The following is an 11,654-nucleotide window of genomic DNA, read 5'->3' on the forward strand; positions in this document are numbered from 1 at the left end:
ATCCTTTCAGCCACTCTATCTTTTGGTTGGAGCACTTAATTCTTTTCCATTTAAGATACTTATTGATAGGGATATAGTTGTTACCTTTCTTTAGTCCTGTTTTTGATACATGTTTTTTCTTCTTAAAGAAGTCCTTCTAACATTTCCTGTAATACTGGCTTGGTGACGATAAATTCCTTTAGCTTATTTTTGTCTGGGAAGCTCTTTCTCTGTCCTTCAACTCTAAATGATAACTTTGCTGGATAAATTATTCTTGGTTGTAGATCCTGGGCCTTCATCTTGTCAAACGTTTTGTGCCGAGCCCTTCTGTCCTGCATAGTTTCTTTTGAGAAATCAGCTGCCAGTCTTATGGGTGTTCCCTTATAAGTAACTATCTATTTTTCTCTTGTTGCTTTTAATATTCTTTCTTTGTATTTAACCTTTGGCATTTTAATTATGATATGTCTTGGTGTGGGCCTCTTTGGATCGCTGATTTTTGGAATTTTCTGAGCTTCCTGGAGTTTTATGTACATTTCCTTCCCAGGTTAGGGAAGTTTTTCATCGTTATTTCTTCAACCAGCTGTTCAACATCTTGATTTTCTTCAGTTACGCCGATCAGAAGGATATTTGGACCCTTAATAGTGTCCCACATTCTCCTTAAATTATTTCTATAGTCTTGGCATCTTATCTCTTGCCATTCTGATTTCGTGTCCTTGGCTTTCCTATCTTCTAGATAGAGCGTTTAATCCTTTTCTTTATTCACTTTGTTTATTTCTTCATTTATTCCATTTAATATACTTCTCAGATAATGTGTTCTTCATTTCAGACTGGTTCCCTTTTATAATTTCTATTTCTATTTTTATGTTTTTTATCTCTTTGTTGAAGTTCTCACTGAATTTATCTACACTCCCCCTAAGTTCATTGAGCATCTTTATAATCAGTGTTTTGAACTCTGCATCTGTTAGATTACTTGACTCCATTATATCTGGATCTCTGTTTAGTTCTCTCATATGGTTTCTGCTTCGTTTTCTTCCCATTTTGCCTGCCTTTCTGTGTCTGTTTCTATGTACTAAGTAAAGCTCCTAAATCTCCCGGTCTTATTAGTGTGGATTTGTGAAGTAGGTGTCCAGCGGCACAGTCCTGAGGGGTTCAGCTGCAGGCCAAATTTAGCCCAAGACCCAACCCCTCTGGGGCCACCTATTAAGATTCAGCAAGCAATCCACAGATACTGTGCTTATAGTTGCCTCAAAAGGACACAGCAGAAACAGAGGCCAGCTGCCTCTAATTTGAATCTAGGCGCTGATAAGCAAGGAGCACCTGACTCGCTGAGGATACACCTGATGTAGCTTGGGTTGGGCCGTGAGTTGTGGTAGGCGGGATCTCAGGGAATCCTCTGGGCAGAGTGACCTCTGTTATCTACTTTGATGATGTCTCGGCTATGGCAGTGCTGTGTTCGTGCACTGGGAAGTGGGGAGGGCTCAACAGGGAACAATGGATTCCGCCAGCACTTCTGTACAGAACGAGTCTTGCCTCGGCCCTCACTCTAACAATGTCTCCTTGTAAGTCCCCGGTGCCCCCTGCACATAGCAGAACTGGCACTGATGTTCAGAGCGAGTAGGTCTGTCGCTGCGAAAATCTGCTTGCGGACGTGGCCCCTCTAAGAGGCTTCTGTAGTAGCTGCTGCCTTTGACTCACTCAGTGGCTTGAGACCTGGGAGCCCCGTGTCCTCTCCCAGTCCTAAATTCTGCCGTTGCAAGGTGATTTCTAGGATATCTCCATAGTTGTATGGCTTGTTTATCTAGATCCCAGGCAATTTTTCCTTGCTGCTGCTCCTTGTTTCCATCACAACTTTGATTTTGTTGCCAGAGGGATGAACAGAGCCTCTATCATCTACGCCATTTATTTTTTTCCAGATTATTCTTTGTTTCTATGAGTCTCTTTCTTTGTTTATTTGTTTTGATTTTTTAAAAATTACACTCGTATGTAAAATCATATGGTATTTGTCTTTCTCTGACTTTTCACTTAGCATGCCCTCTAGGTTTATCCATGCTGTCTATATGGACCTATACTTTTCTTTTTTTGAAGTGTTTTTGTCTGGTTTTGGTAACAGGATAATTCTGGCCTCATAGAATAAGTTTAGAAGTGTTCCTTCCTCTTCAGTTTTTTGGAATACTTTGAGAAGGATAGGTATTAATGCTTCTTTAAATGTTTGGTAAAATTAACGTGTGAAGCTATCTTATTCTGGGTTTTTGTATGTTTAGAGTTTTTTTTTTTATTACTAGTTTAATTTCATTGCTAGTAATTTATCTGTTCAGATTTTCTGTTTCTTCCCAGTTCAGTCTTGGAGGTTGTATGTTTCTGGATTTCTTCTAGATTATCCACTTTGTTGGCATATAATTTTTCATAGTATTCTTTACTGATCTTGAGTATTTCATGGTATAGGTTGTAATCTCTCTTCTTTTTTCTTGACAAGCATAGCTAGAGGTTTGTCAATTTTATTTATTCATTCAAATAACTGTCTCTTAGTTTCATTGATTTCCCCCCACTCCCCAAGTTTTTAGTCTCTATTTCATTTATTTCTGTTCTGATCTTCATTTTTTTCCTTCCTTCTATTTACCTTGGGTTTTGTTTGTTCTTCTTTTTCTGGTTCTTTTTAAAATTTAGATTGTTTATTTGGGATTTTTCTTATTTATTGAGGTAGATTTATTTGCTATGAACTTCCTTTTTAGAACTTATTTTACTGCATCCCATAAATTTTATTGTGTTTTCATTTTCATTTGTCTGAAAGTAGTTTTTGATTTCCAATTTGATTTCTTCTTGGATCCATTGGTTGTTTAGTGGCCTGGTGTTTAATCTTCACATATTTCTCTTTACCTAGTTTTCTTTCTGTAGTTGATTTCTAGTTTTATGCCATTGTGCTCAGAAAATATACTTGATATAATTTCAATCTTCTTGAATTTATTGAAGCTTATTATATGGCCCAGTGTGTGGTCTTTCCTGAAAAATGTTTCATGTGCACTTGAGAAAAATGTGTATTCTGTAGTTTTGCGATAAAATGTTCTATAAATGTCTACTAAGTTGATTTGGTTTAATATACCATTTAAGGCCAAAATTTCCTTATTGATTTTCTGTCTGGATGATCTATCCATTGATGTAAGTGTAGTATGAAAGTCGCCCACAATGTTCATTAATATTTGCTTTATATACTTTGATGCTCCAATGTTGGATGCTTAGGTATTTATAGATTTTATATTCTCTTCTTGGGTTGACCCCTTTATAATTATGTAATTTCCTTCTTTGTTTCTTTTTGTATTATTTATTTTATTTTATTTTTTCACATTCTTAATTAATTTTTTTAATTGAAGAAATAATTTAAATTTTTTTCCCCATCTAACTCTCCCCTTCCCCCTCCCCTCTGATAACCACTAGTCCATTATCCATGTCCACGAGTCTATGTTTCTTTGTCCTGCTCATTTGTTGCTTTCAGGTTTATATCCCACATATAAATGATATCATGTGATTTTCAACTTTTTCTGTCTGGCTTATTTGGCTTAGTATGATTATTTCAAGGTCCATTCATGTTGCTGCAAATGGCAATATTTCATCTCTTCTTATGATGAGTAATATTCCATTGTATATATGTACCACAGCTTCTTTAGCCAATCATCTATCACAGGGCCCTTCAATACTTCCATGTCCTGGCCACTGTGAATAATGCTGCTATGAACATCGGTGTGCAATGGGTAAATAATAGTGTTGGAATACAAGTTTTTGGATATGAGTTTTGAAGCCTTTGGGGTAAATGCCCAGTAGAAAGCTTGGTGGATCATATGGTAGATCAATTCTTAGTTTTTTGAGAAAACTCCATACTGTTTTCCATAGTGGCTGCACCCATTTGCCGTCCCACCAGTAGTGTATGAGGGTTTCTATTTCTCCGCATCCTCTCCAACATTTGTTTTTACTAGTCCTGTTGATTATAGCTATTCTAACAGGTATCTCTTTGTGGTTTTGATTTGCATTTCCCTAATAGCTAGCGATGTTGGGCATCTTTACATATATTTGTTGGCCATTAGTATGTCCTGTAGGGAGAAGTATCTGTTCAGGTCCTCTGCCCATTTATTGATTGTTTGTTGTTGTTGTAGTTGTTATCGAGTCATATGAGTTCTTCATATATTTTGGATAGGCCCTTATTGGAGGTATTGCTTACAAATATATTTTCCCATTTGCATGGTTGTCTCTTTATCTTCTTGATGGTTTCTTTTCCTGAGCAGAAGCTTTTTAGTTTGACGTATTCCCATTCATTTATTTTAGCTTTTACTTCCCTTGCTTTTGAGGTTAAATTCATAAAACTCTCTTTAAGTCCAAGGTCCTTGAGTTTAGTTCCTATGTTTTCTTCTATGCAATTTATTGTTTCAGGTCTTATATTCAGGTCCTTAATCCATTTTGAGTTACTTTTGGTGTGTGGTGATAGACAATAGTCTAGTTTCATTCTTTTGCAGGTGGCTTTCCAGTTTTCCCAACACTATTTATTGAAGAGGCTTTCCTTTCTCCACTGTATGTTTTCGAATTTTTTTTGTCAAAAATTATTTACCCATATAAATATAGGTTTACTTCTGGACTCTTGATTAAGTTCCACTGGTATGTATGTCTGTTTTTCTGCCAATACAGTGCCGTTTTGATTACTGACACTTTGTAGTTGGGCAGAGTGATGCCTCCAGCCTCATTATTTTTTCTCAGGATGGCTTTGGCAATCGGGGTCTTTTGTGCTTCCATACAAATCTGATGATTTTTTGTTCAATTTCTTTAAAAAATGCCGAAGGGATGTTGATGGGGATTGCGTTAAATCTGTGTAATGCTTTAGGTAATAAGGTCATTTTAACTATGTTAATTATTCCGATCCAAGAACACGAAATCTCTTTCCATTTCTTTGTGTCTTCTTGGATTTCTTTTGACAAGGTCTTATAGTTTTCATTATATAGGTCCCTCACATGTTTCGTTAGATTTATTCCTAGGTATTTTATTCTTTTTGTTGCAATTGCAAAAGGAATTCTTTTTTCTACTTCTTTTTCTGACACTTCATTATTAGAGTATAGGAACACTATAGATTTTTGAACATTGATTTTGTGACCAGAAACTTTACTGTATTTGCTTATTGTTTCTAGTACTGTTCCTGTGGAGTCTTTATGGTTTTCTATGTAGAGAATCATGTCATTTGCAAATAGTGACATTTGACTTCCTTGTTTCCTATTTGGATGCCTTTTATATCTTTCTCTTGCCTGATTGCACTCATTAGGACTTCTAAGATTATATTGAATAACAGTGGTGATAGTGGATAGCTTTGCCATGTTCCTGATCTTAAAGGGAAGATTTTTAGTTTTTCACCATTAAGTATAATGGTCTTGTCAAATATAACTTTCATTATGCTAAGATACTGTCCTTCTATACCAATTTTGTTAAGTGTTTTGATCATAAATGGGTGCTGTACCTTGTTGAAAGCTTTTTCTGCATTTATTGATGTGATCATATGATTCTTATTTTTTAATTTTTTCATCTGGTGTATTAATTGATCGATTTAGCCGACTTGATCGTGGCGTATAATCTTTTTAATATGTTACTATATTTGGTTTGCTAGTATCTGGGATGAAGCTGACTTGATCATGGTGTATAATCTTTTTAATATGTTGCTGTATTTGGTTTGCTAGTATCTTATTTTGGATTTTTGCATCTATGTTCATGAGAGATATAGTTTTCTTTTTTTGTATTATTTTTACCAGGTTTTGGTGTCAGGGTGATATCAGCCTCATAAAATAATTTACGGGAAGTACTGCCTCCTCTTCGATTTTTTGGAAGAGTTTGAGGAGAATAGGTATTAAATCTTTGAATGTTTGGTAGAGTTCACTGGTGAGGCCATCTGGTCCTGGACTTTTACTTTTTGGTAGGTTTTCGATGATTGTTTCAATTTCCATACTGCTAATCAGTCTATTTAGATTTTCCAGTTCTTCTTGATTCAGTCTCGGAAGGTTGTATTTTTCTAAGTACTGGACCATTTCTTCTAGGTTGTTAAATTTGCTGTTATATACTTTTTCATAGTATTCCTGTATGATCCTTTGTATTTCTGCAATGTCAGTTGTAATTTCCCCTCTTTCATCCCTGATTTTGTTTGTGTCCTTTCTCTTTTTTCTTTAGTGAGTCTAGCCAGGGGTTTGTCAATTTTATTAACCTTCTCAAAGAACCAGCTCTTTGTTACACTGATTTTTTTCTATTGTTTTTTTTTCTTTTCCATTTCATTTATTTCTGCTCTAATTTTGATTATTTCTTACTTTCTGCTGACTTTAGGCTTCATTTGTTCTTACTTTTTTAGTTGTTTAAGATGAAGCATTAGGTTGTTTATTTGGGCTCGTTCTTGTTTTTGGCAGTAGGCTGTAATGATATGAACATTCCTTTTATGGCCGCTTTTGCCATGTCCCAAAAGTTTTGATATGTTGTACTATCATTATCATTCATTTCTATGTATCTCTTGATATCTCTTTTTATTTCTTCTCTGACCCAGTTATCCTTCAGTAGTATGTTGTTAACTCTCCCTGTATTTGTGGTTCTTTCCTCTTCCTTTTAACAGTTGATCTCTAGTTTTAAAGCATTATGATCAGAGAATATGGTTGGTATGATTTCAACCCTCTTGTATTTGTTGAAGCTATCTCTATGTCCCAGTATGTGGTCAATTCTTGAGAATGTTCCATGTGCAGTAGAGAAGAATGTATAAGCAGCTGTTTTGGGATGAAAGGCTCTGTAAATGTCATTTATGTCCAGTTGGTCGAATATGTCATTTAAGGATGTTATTTCCTTATTGATTTTCTGTTTGGATGATCTGTCCATATCTGACAGTGTGGTATTTAGGTCCCCCATTACGATAGTGTTTTGGTCTGTTTCTCCCTTTAGTTCTGTTAGTAATTGCTTTATATATTTGGGGGTTTCCTGATTGGGAGCATAGATATTAATAAGTGTATATGTTCTTCGTGCATGATTCCCTTTATTATTAAGAAGTGTCCCTCAGTGTCTTTCTTTACCTTTTTTATTTTGAAGTCTATTTCATCCAATGTTAGTACTGCTATTCCCACTTTTCTCTGAATGCCATGTGCTTGAAATATCATCTTCCATCTTTTCACTTTGAGTCTATATTTATCTTTGGAACTGAGATATGTCTCCTGGAGGCAGTATATGGTTGGATTTTGTTTTTTGATCCAATCTGCAGCTCCGTGCCTTTTTACTGGTGAGTTCAGTCCATTTATCTTTATGGTGATTATTAAAATATGAAGTCTTCTTATAGCCGTTTATCTTTTGCTTTTTGGTATCTCGGTGTTTCCATTGCTTCCTTGTCCTTGTGTTTCTGTTTTCTTCATTTTGGTTGTTTTTTGTGGGTTCCCTCTGGTTCTTCTTGTTTTATGTTATATATTTTAGTCTGAATCTTTGGCATGTGGTTATCATTACGAATATGTAAAGGATAGTTATATTTATATAGTAGTTCCTTTTCTTCTGCGAGTGCCTTATCTCCATTCTTCTTTGTAAATTTGGACCTTTGAACCCTCTCCTTTTCAGTCATTGTTGTCTCTATTCATTCCTATGTATGCTGAATGTTCATCACTATCTTGCTATAGCATATCTCTTATTTTTAAGCATATTATGCCCTGTTCCTAATATGCCTGCTAGTCACCTTCTTCCTAATTATGTATTTTTTTTTTGTCATTTTGTTTTAGGTGAGCTGACCCCTTTCAGTATTTCTTGCAGTGCAGGCCTCGTAGTGGAGAATTCCCTCAATTTTTGTATGTCTGGAAAGGTTTATTTCTCCTTCATATCTAAAGGAGAGCTTAGCTGGATACATTGTTCTTGCTGGTAGTTCCTCTCATTTAATAGTTTGAATATTTCATTATACTCCTTTCTGGCTTGTAAAGTTTGTGCTGAGAAGTCTGACAATAATCTAATGTGTTTTCTTTATAGGTTACCATCTTCTTTTCACTGGCTGCCCTGAGAATTCTGATTTTAAATTATCATTGATTTTTGATAACTTTAATATAATATGTCTTGGTGAAGGCCTTTTGGGGTTGAGATCATTGGGTGTTCTATTGACTTCTTGAATTCCAAGCTCCAGTTCATTCCTTAGATTTAGGAAATCCTGGTCATCTATTTGTCTGAAATTGCTTTCTAATCCTTGCCCCTTTTCCTACCCTTCAGTAATGCCATTATTCTTATGTTTCTTCTCCATATGGTATCAGTTAGTTTTTGTATTTCTCTTTCTTTATTTTTCATCCTTTGGTTTCTCTCTTCTTCCTTCTAATTTATTTCTAGGTTTCTGTCTTTGATATCACTGATCCTTTCCTCCATTTGGTCGATTCTATTTTCCAAGGTTGTTTTTTCATTGTTCAACTCTTGCAGTTTGTTTTTTATCTCCAGAAGGTCTATTCATTGTTTTTTTTTTTGAGAGTTTCAATCTCCTTGGGATTTTGACCTGTGGTAGCTCTTATTAGCAGATCCCACACTCAGATGTGCTAGTGTGCAGTTTGGGTGTTTTCTGTTGAGTTTTAGATGTTCGGCTTATTGCTGTTTCAAGGAGAGAGATCTGGAGATATCTGTCACTCTACCATATTTCTGACATCACTCTCCACACTGGCTTTTGAAGATGGTTATCTTTACATCATTGATGAACCCTCAGTGGACACCAGAAAGTCTATATTTGAAAGCCACGTACTTTATGATCAGGTTACTCTATAAGAAATCTCCCAGATGTCTAAGCAAAGTGAATATTTGCACAATCTTCTTTGAGAAATTGAATATTGATGGAACTATTTGTACTCTGAGATCCAAAGGTAAAATCTTCCAAGTCAGTCCAGCTGCAGGGTAACCTTGTTACAGAATCCTTCCATGAAAAGATTAGAGATGATCTAGTCCAACAGCCTCCTTTTACAGATGTTGATGCTTGAGCCGAGTAGCAGTAGAATCAATGCTGGTACTCCAGCTGGATTTCTTCATATATTACTGGCCCCCAACACCACCAAGCTCAAGTCCTAGAGAAAGTACACAGCACACACTTGGAGCTGCTACATGGGGAGGTCAAGGCAGGGTGCAGGCAGAGAGAGCAGGCAGGACCATTCATTGAGAAGAGAGGTCCCTATTCATGGCAGTCACTGTTAACTCTCCAATAGTAATTTCTCCTGTCTTCCTTGGTAACGGATCCCCAATGCTGTTTAGGCAGCCATGTACCCAGTCCCAAGGGACGAGCAATGATCCATCTTGGTAAATTTCCGTGTACATGGCCTAATCCACTACCTGGAAAACTCAGAAATCAAACAATGCATTTAAAACAAATGCATTATTTGTTTTAAAGTGTATTTTGTCTGAGATGAAATAGTGAGAGACATGAAGGGAGGGATCAACAATAGCACAATAATAGTAGGGACTTTAACACCCTACTGACATCAATGGATAGATCATCCAGACAGAAAATCATCAAAGAAATAGTGTTTCAAATGATACATTAAATCAGATTGACTTAATAAAATTTTATTAAACATTTTATCTGAAAACAGCAGAATATGTTTTTTAAGGGCACATGGAAGATTTTTCAAAATAGGCCACATTTTAGGCCACAAAACAAGTCTTAATAAATTTAAGAAGACTGAAATCATATCAAGTATCTTCTCCAATCACAATGGTGTGAAACTAGAATGAATTACAAGAAGAAAACTGAAAAACACATAAACATGTGGAGGCTACACAACATGCTACTAAAAAATGAATGTGTTAACAATGAGATCAAGGAGGAAATCAAAAGATATCAAGAGACAAATGAAAATGAGAACACAATGACCCAAAATCTATGGGACACAGTTAAAGTAGTTCTAATGAGGGAAATTCATAACAATATAGGCCTACCTTGAGAAACAAGAAAAATCTCAAATAATCCTATAACTGAAGGAATGAAAAAAGAAGGAACAAAATCCAAGGTGAGTAGAAAGAAATGAAGATCAGAGTAGAAATAAATAAAATAGAAAAAAATAAATAAAATAATAAAAAAATAATAAAACCAGGATCTGATTCTTTGAAAATATAAACAAAATTGATAAACCTTCATCGAGACTCATTCAGAAAAAAAAGCCAAAGTAAGTAAAATAAAAAATGAAGAAATGACACCCAACACTGAAGAAATACAAGAAACTACAAGGAACTACTACAAATAATTATATGCCAACAAATTGGACAACCTAGATGAAATGGAAAATCTCCAGAAACATAAAACCTTTCAAAACTGTATCAGGAAGAAACAGAAAATCTGAACAGACTAACAAAAATGAATCAGCATCAAAAAACTCCCAACAAACAAAAGTTCAGGACAAGGTGGCTTTACAGTTCAATTTTCCCAAATATTCAAAGAAGAATTAGTACCTATTCTTCTCAAACTATTACAAAACACTGAAGAGGAGGGAATGCTCCCAAACTCATTTTATGAGGCCAGCATTACCCTCATGTAAGAACCAAAGACAGTACAAAAATGAATATTACAGGCCAATAACCCTGACTAACACAGATGAAAAAATCCTCCACAAAATATCAAATTGAATTCAGCAATATGTTAAAAAAATATCATACACCATGACCAAGTGGGATTTATTACTGGGATGCATGTTTAGCTTAAAATCAGCAAATCAATTAATGTGATACACCGCATTAACAAAATGAAGGATAAAAATCATATGATTATATCAATGGATGCAGAGAAATCATTTGACAAAATCTAATAATTATTTATGATAAAAAACTATTAGCATTGTGGGGAGAAAGGGAACATACTTCAACATAATAAACGTCATATATGACAAACTAACAGCTAACATTATACTCAACAGTGGAAAGCTGAAAGCTTTTTTTTTTTCTTTTTAAGATCAGGAACAAGACAAGGATGTCCCCTGTCACTATTTTTATTCAACATAATATTGGAAGTCCTAGCCACAGTAATCAAACAAGAAAAATAAATAAAAGACATCCAAATTGGAGAGGAAAAAGTAAAACTGTCATGATTACAGATGACATATTATATATAGAGAACTCTAAAGATTCCACCGAAAACCTATTAGAACTAATAAATGAATTTAATAAAATAGCAGGATAAAAAATTAATATTTAGAAATCAGTTGCATTTTATATACCCATAATTAATAATCAGAGAGAGATATTAAGATAACAATATAATTTACAATTGTATCAAAAAGAATAAAATACCTAGGAATAAATTTAACTGAGGAGGTAAAACACCTGTACTCTGAAAACTATAAGACATTGAAGAAAGAAATTGATGAAGACAAAAAAATGGAGGAATATACCATGCTCGTGGATTGGAAAAATTAACACCATTAAAATATTTAATATAGATATTTAATACAGATATTAAAATATCTATATTACCCCAAACAATTTACAGATTCAATGCAACACCTATCAAAATACCAATGGCATTTTTCTCAGAACTAAACAAATAATCCTAAAATTTATATGGAACCACAAAAGACCCCAAATAGCCACAGCAATCTTGGGAAAAAAAAAAAAAAAAAAGAAGAAGAAGAAACTGAGATATCATACTACCTGATATCAAATTATACTACATGGCTATAGTAATTAAAACAGTATGG

The sequence above is a fragment of the Pteropus vampyrus genome, unplaced genomic scaffold (assembly GCF_000151845.1).
Source record: "Pteropus vampyrus isolate Shadow unplaced genomic scaffold, Pvam_2.0 Scaffold461, whole genome shotgun sequence".
NCBI classification, from domain to species: domain Eukaryota; kingdom Metazoa; phylum Chordata; class Mammalia; order Chiroptera; family Pteropodidae; genus Pteropus; species Pteropus vampyrus.